This window comes from Chenopodium quinoa, unplaced genomic scaffold (assembly GCF_001683475.1).
Source record: "Chenopodium quinoa cultivar QQ74 unplaced genomic scaffold, ASM168347v1, whole genome shotgun sequence".
In the NCBI taxonomy this organism is placed as follows: Eukaryota; Viridiplantae; Streptophyta; class Magnoliopsida; order Caryophyllales; family Amaranthaceae; genus Chenopodium; species Chenopodium quinoa.
Window position 1 is genome coordinate 4,970,464 of NW_018745324.1, and position 7,845 is coordinate 4,978,308.

General features: G+C 35.8%; 1 long non-coding RNA gene across 5 annotated transcripts; it reads left to right on the plus strand.

Moving 5' to 3' along the window:
• Positions 1-330: 330 nt before the first annotated feature.
• LOC110712651 lies at positions 331-4,874 on the plus strand. 5 transcript variants are annotated; one of them, XR_002509636.1, is made up of 7 exons: positions 332-582; positions 1,263-1,588; positions 1,720-3,408; positions 3,497-3,577; positions 3,663-3,751; positions 3,861-3,938; positions 4,633-4,874. It is a non-coding gene; the product is annotated as an uncharacterized LOC110712651 (long non-coding RNA). The 5 variants fall into 5 exon arrangements; XR_002509635.1 differs by having other exon boundaries at positions 346-1,588; positions 1,720-1,826; positions 3,269-3,408; XR_002509638.1 differs by having other exon boundaries at positions 347-1,588; positions 1,720-1,803; positions 3,269-3,408.
• The last annotated feature ends 2,971 nt before the right edge of the window (positions 4,875-7,845 follow it).

Genomic DNA, 7,845 nt, shown 5'->3' on the forward strand with positions numbered 1-7,845 from the left:
TAAATGGAATATTGGATTGTCAATAGGCTTGAAATTTGGAATATCAGCAGTGGAGAACTTTTTAGCACTAATGGAAAAAATCTCATTCGTAACAGGTTATTTGTAACGGGCAAAGCTTTGCCCGTTACAATTAAGATATTCGTAACGGGCAAAATAGTGTCCGTTACGAATACTTATTTATTCGTAACGGGCAAAATAGTGTTCGTTACGAATACGTATGTATTTGTAACGGACAAATTAGTGCCCGTTACGAATAAATAAGTATTCGTAACGGACACTATTTTGCCCGTTACAAATACTATATTACACGTAAATGCCCAAACTTGGCCCAAATGATGAGAGGAGCCCAATACTTGGCTTTTTAGGGTTTCACCTCTATCTCTCTCATCAGTCCCTCACTCCCTCTCTCTCTCCTCTCCTCTCCTCCCGTCATTCACCTCTTTCTCTCATTTCAAACTCAATCCCTCTCATTTCGAGGAGCAATCTGACCGGCGGCTTCATACACGAGCTCCCAAGCGACGTCGTTTTTGGGCGGAGGTGTAACCGGCGGTGACGGAACTCTTGGTGATATCTTTGCCGGCGGTAAGAAGTCCTTCAATTGTTTTTTCCTCTTCTTGAATTGATTTCTGAGCATCTAATTCTTTAAATTCTTGAATTCTAATTTGCTTTATTTTGTATTTGATTCATTTTTGGCATTTGGGGTGACATTGGGTAGTTTTGGGCATTTATGTATGAAAACACGGATGATACTGCATTTCCATGGATATAAGGATGTCATTTATCATGTTAAATACTCTTAATTCATTCCCGTAACCAATTTCTATTTTCTGTTTTTTTTTTTCCTGGGTTTCTTATGTAGTTTTTGTAGATCTACGCTTGTTTTTTTAAAATTTGAGGAATGTATCTTGTTGGGTTTTTTTTTTCAAATCACTTTTAATTGTCTTTTGGTTGTGTTATTTGATGTGATTTTCTTGAGATTAGTTGATGGGATTTTTTGGGTTTTTGAATTCGGTATTTGGGATTTTTTTTGGAGGTGGGAGTTGTCTTAATTGTCATTAGTTATTCCGTTAGAATTGATGTTATGATTTCGGGTATGAACTATTGTAATTCTTGTTGGATGTGTTTTGTTTTGGGCAAGTGTTGTGGTAGAAATAATGCTTGTTCTTTGTGTTTTCACTTCCTTTGTAATTCTCACAAGTTATTTATTTATTTTTTTTAAAATTCTATGATTCCTACTGAGTGAAAATCTGAGTTTGCTGAAGGAGTACTGTCACTGAATGCAATCTGTGCATGGTAAGGCCCAAAAGAGTGATTTTGATTTGTTATCTAGAGGAGCCTATCTTGTCATGGGTGGGGAATTTCAGCGTGCTGCACTGGTGGAAAGATAACGGCTGTAAGTATCCTTAGCTATCAAGGATGGCTCGCGACTTCCTGGCTATTCCTATGTCTGTTGCCACTTCTTATGACGCGTACTATACTGAGTAAAGGGGAGTTGAAAGGACATTGTTATCTTTGAAACCTAAGTTGGTGAATGCCTTAAAGTGCACTAGGAGTTGGAAACTCAGCGCTAATAAGTTAAATTAAGAAGGTACTAGTCCTAAATGAACTTCTGCTTCTGTTTTTATGGTCTAAAATGATAATGTTTTGTTCTTTTTTTACTTTCATTTCCGTCTCAATTAATTATCCTCTTGAATTATTCGTGTTGTTTGCTTGTTGCAGCTGCTGCTAGTACAACCTCCACGAATAAATTGTCATGGTCAAACTATGGGAGTATCCATTGGAGTTCTTATTTTGGAAGTATAAGTATAATCTTTTGCTTATTACAAGTAATTAAACTTGATTTAGCTCGTGTTTTGGAGTTGTCCTTTTAAAAATATGGCTTGCCATGAATCACTATGATCAACTTTTCCATGAAAAATACTGCATTGGTGTTAATTTCTAGTTTACAACTCTAGTTTTATACATTCGTTCACTCAATAGTTCATGGTAATGTTTGCCCGTTTCTGTTCAAGCTTACTGTTGGAATTTTGCTCAAATTGCTTGCAGTTTTTTAGAGCAGAAATCAGGATGACTTGTTAAATACTTAAATGGCTTTGGTTATGGTAAACTCCTAATTACAAAACATACATGTTACATACTGAAGAAGTGAAAGTGAAGGGTAGATATCATCATATTGAGATCATAGTGGGCTTATTAGCTTAATACATATGGGCCTGTTTAAATAAAAAATTCAGCTGTCCAAGTATCCAATTTAGTAGCTATGACTATTATTATACATCGTATAAGTGTATAGCCCATGTTTGATCGCATTATATGTTACCCATTGAATATTTTCTTGGGCTAACTCTTGATCATAATTTAATAACACCTTAATTCAACTATTCAAGATATGTAGTCATAACATTTGTTTTAACTAAATTGAAAAGTTTAAGCTTAAATATACTACGTAACTTAATGTGAATGTCAACTAATTTAGTTGGTTTGTGTTTTTCAAGTATAATTTTATTTTTTAATTCTTCTTTGTGGGTGAAAAATTTGATACATATGATTGTAGATTTAATTTGCTCTAATTTCCTTGGGGTTCTCTTTCTCTAGTCTCTAGCCTATTATGAATTTAACTTTACCAATTTTCATTTTGTTAGATTTTTAGTGAAAGATAAGAGGAATTTAAGAAAATTTAAAATATTTCATAGCTAAATATGTTCTACCAAGTAATCAATTCTTCATGAAACGGTCACAAATATAAAACTGAAAAATTTAGATGAATGTAGTTAAGCTATTGTGATTTTGTGAATATGATACTTAAAGATTGTATAAAATCTAGTACATACAGATTGAATAATGTCATTGTACTTTGGTCTAAGGCTCTAAGCAACCAAACAAGTTCGTGCTGTAAGAAAAAAATCTAATGTCAATAATTTAGGTAATAACATGTTTGTATTTAAGCATTTCGTATTGAATTCTTACAAGATGTGATGTTTAGTTTCATACTTGGTGCATTGGTTAGCTACAATTAGAAATTGATAGGCTCAAAGAGTATGTCTTTGTGATGGTTGTTTAACAATCCAACCATCCATTTATCCCAGGAAATAATATACCCTGTATTTCTGAAGATTTTCGTTCGTTTTCCAAAGTCCTAATCTCCTTTTCAAATTTTAGTTTGCATACTCAACAACTGATTTTGTCCTGCCTTAAAATTTATTCTTGTAATAAAAAATATACTCTAGAACTCTTAAACTTGATCATGTTTTTTTGTTCTTCTCTGAAGGGATGCTGGGGAAAAAGAGAAAATAAATGAGTGCTGAAGGATTTAAGCCAATATCATCTTACCTTGGATTTCCACTCAATCTTTGGTCACCTCCACAGTGGATTTTACAAGATCACACACCTGTCCCTGTGCCCTTATAGGTAATTTGTGTTATTAATTCTCCCTCTACCCTTTATAGTTTGCTCGGGGCATTTATTTGTTATCTTTGACATTATATCCAATCTGCAGGGTGTTGGCTAAGTGTAGGAAATAAAAATAGATAAGTAAAGGTTTAAGAATTCAAAGATGTGAAGCATGTCACTGAGCAAGGTAACTTCTCACAATGTTTTAGCCTTTCTGTCCGAAATCAATTATCTTATCATAGCCTTCAACTCTTTGATGACTGTTCTTGCAGCATTTCATCTGGAGGCTTTAAGGGTGGATCGCAACAATACTCAGATCACTCACTCAATATCAAGGGCTTATATAACTTCTTCGAGTCAGGTATTCAATAAAATTTACACCTGTCTAAATCTTTTCAGATCCTTTGGCTACTAGTGTTTGCAAGGAAGTAGAAACCCTGTTCACTTTGATACCTCTATATTTTTGACAGCACAACCAAAGTGATAACTCGACAATCATGTTTGAAGGACTTGAAATACGGTCTACTTTACTTTCGACGTTGCAAAAGGTATGGTCTAAGCATGGAAACTTTATAGAAAATATAAACATATGTAAGAGCTGAGCATGGAATTTTTTTAATGAATTTTGTTTGTCTTCCAGTCTTCTGCTGTTTGTCGAAACCTATGACATGGAATTGAGAGTTCAAGTTTGTATTTAGTTTTAAATAATCATCAGCTTTAATAGAATTCTAGCTTCATATGATAAGGCAAAAGGATGCCTTGTCATTTTGTTGTTCAAAGTGTTGCGCCGAGTTAAAATTATTGCGTGCCCCTCATATTGAGTTTTTTTCCTGACATTATATAGGAGGTCTAGCTTGAAGTAAATTTTTTTATAAGGTCAAGGCCGTTTTGAATCATTTATCCCCCGATTATTCTCTCTATTACCTATGCTCTGCTGGAAATTTAATCGTTTCAAGTGTTTACGTTTGACAAAATAGTGATATGTTGGTTCAATTGATGCATGTGTGTTTGTTGTAGTTATGTTGAGTACTTGAGTTGTCTTAGAAGCTCTCTCTATCTCACACTCTCATTCTTTCTTTATCTTTAATCTCTATTCTTTCTTAATGAAATCTGGGTATATTCAAGCAAAACAAGTAACTTTCTTTGTCTCTCAATGGGAAAAGTTCATCCTTTTTTGTGTTATTGATTTGGTGTTATCTATTTTTTGTGATTTTGATTTTTTTTTTTTCATTGTTTGGATAGGTTGCTGTTGCAGAAGCTACTGTTATCATTGTTGCTGCTGCTTATGGTTGCTGCTGCTCTGCTATTACTGTTGCTCTAGGAAGCTGTTTAAGCTATAATATTTACATTTTTTTTACTCATTAACCTTTTACAATATTATGAGTTTGTAAGCAGTTTTTAATTGTAAAATAAATTTGGTGTGCATGATATGATTGATAATATATATTTGTGTCATGAAAACAAATATTTGGATTTGGATCTCACAGTACTTATTTGCAACGGACATTTCACCTGTCCGTTATTTTTTTTAATTAGATCTCACAGTATTCGTAACGGGCAGGTTCTGCCCGTTACAAATAACCCCGTTATTCATAACAGGCAGAACCCGTCCGTTACAAATAACCCCATTATTCGTAACGGGCAAAACATGTGCCCGTTACGAATAACGGGGTTATTTGTAACGGGTGTTTGGAATGCCCCGTTACAAATAATGAAGTATTCGTAACGGGCGACTGAAACGCCCGTTATGAATAAGTACTTATTCGTAACGGGAATTTCATTTGCCCGTTATGAATAAGTACTTATTCATAACGGACGGTGCCCGTTACGAATAACAATGGCTATCCGTAACGGCCGCATACGTAACGGACGCTGCCCGTTACGGATCGGCCCTTTTTGCCCGTTACGGATGACCTTTTTTCCACTAGTGTAGGGAGCCTGACTTTCACATCCAAAGGAGTAGGAGGCTGTTCCACATTAGTGAAATCCTTAGAAATTTTACTCATTTGTTCCTTCAATTTGTCAAGGGTAGAAATAGTGACCTTGTTTTGTTCCATGGTAGTGACCCTAGTGGTAAGGGTTTGCATCATGGAAGATAGTGCCTCGATGGATTTGTTAATGTTCTCAATATCTTCTTTAGTGACCATTGAAAGGTGATAAGTAATGTGGAGATGGCGAAGTTCTCTTTGAACGCCTCTTGGATTTAAGAGGATTGTCACGGCCATGACTTAAACCGTATTAATCTACCCCTGCTCCTTGACCAAGTACTGTGAAGTCAAACAATTCACTTAATTGTTTGACTCATTGCTTAAGATAGGAAAGGAAGGGAAAAAATAGACATTTGAAAACAGGTGAGAAAGACCCGACTCATTTTTTTTATTATGACGAAAAAAAGGGTGCATGAACCTAGTATACGATCATAAACAACCTGGTGCACAACTCGACTCGGAACATAAAGAAAGTGTGTGGACTATACATGACTCGTTAGTGATTAAGTGATGTTATAAGACTCGTGGTATGTTCGTATGGCTAGACATGTGAACAGTAAACAAAATGACTAACACGCAGACCAAATTAGCACGGAAGACCAAAATAGGGGCTGACTGGACTTAAACTTGGGCAGTGTGTCGTGGCGCAACTGTCGTGTCACGGAAAACCTGCACCGTGGTGCGGTATAGGACGTCGTGACACGGTATTGATTGCCGTGACGCGACTTTTTTGCCATGGCACGGTAATTAGTTCCAAGTTTTTATGTGATTTTACAAGTTTTTTTTTTGTTTTTTGTTTTTTTTTTGTCAATTTTAGAGTTTTCGCTAATTACTAAGTGAGTAACGTCCCATTGGAAATTGTTAGTCATAAAATAATCCACCATAGACAAAGAAAGATTGTTAAGGTTAGGATTAAATCAATCAAATATACACACATAGGACACGTCGGCACAATGATGCAAAGAATAGTTTGCAACCTAAGGTCCAGTTCTATGTTCCACTATGGTCAGGTTTTATTTGGTGTCAAAAGGGTACCATGGTTAAGAGTTTGGACGCGTTAGCAAGGCAGCCTCCCTCGAGGGTGTATGCCAACGGGCGGCTCCACGAGTTCATGATGAAATCGAACTGGACTCCATGGTTTGGGTGGATTTAAAAAAAATTCGGATGAACCCTTTTTTCCATGAGCGGTTTTGGGTTAGTAGAGCTTAAATCCCTCGGGGCTAAGACGTGTGTAGAACACACACGTATTTTCAAAAAAAATCGAAGGAAGCTGACTATGAGAAGAGAAATAAAGCCACTGGAAGGATTTCAAAACTGTCGCGACACGGCAGAATCTACCGTGTCACGGTGCTCCAGCACCGTGACATGGTACCCTACGCCGTGACACGTCAAGCTCTGCTAAGGCGCGACAGTAAGGAAATCTGACTGGTGCCCCTATTTTCTTCGTTCACGACCAGGTTATCCAATTTTTCCTATGGGACAAACCTAAATGTGACGTTAAAACGTCTATGTATATGCAAAAAATGCCAAATTAATCATAAGAATACTTTTCAAGAATCTTTTAAATCTTATCCACTCATCTTAATTAAATACTGATCACTCAAATCGATAAATAACCAAGAACCCTCCCCAGTGGAGTCGGCAAATTGTAGGCATCGTTTGAAGTGCGCCTACGTTAGCATGTTGTGAATATGCTTGGCACTCAAAGGAAGTGGGAATTGACATAATACGATTAGGGACAAATAAAGTAGGGAGTCGCCAAAAAGTTTTTAAGGAACTTGTAAACCGTTCACGGATCATCAAAGGCAACCACGATTAAGGGACAACGAAAGGCAACAACGATTGACCCGTGAAGGTTACACCCCATTCATAATCCATGAGATTACTAACTCCATATGGTTTGAAACCACGAAAGGAGGATCGGGGATGATGGTATGAAGTGAGTCATGGAGTCACATTCGCTCGTATTGGCCTCTACTCTATTCTTATAGTGAAAAGTGATTCCTGCGATCTCAAAGACATGCAAACGAAGATTCAATTTGCTCCAAAGTATAATTATGCTAAATTGGTTGAATATTAATGCAACATATAATTCTAAAATATTGTGATCACTTTAATTAATAACAAGATTAAAGAAACCAAAGCTGGTTGTCCAAATTATCTTATTAGACGTGATTTTCAATTACATATTCCCTTTAACATGCAATATGGTGATCATAAATAATAATAGAATAAACATTAATATTAGAAGCAATTTAACAATAATAGCGTTAGTCAAATCAAATATAAATTAGAAAAAATTAGAAATAATAATCCCAACTTTCATCAATTTTTGTAGAATAATCCCAACTTTAGATTATACTGGAATAATCCGAACTTTGGGGGGTCTTCTTTTTCTTCAATCCCAATTACCGGTTACCTGTTGAAAAGGTTAATTTCTTTTGTATATATATATATGCTAATTAGC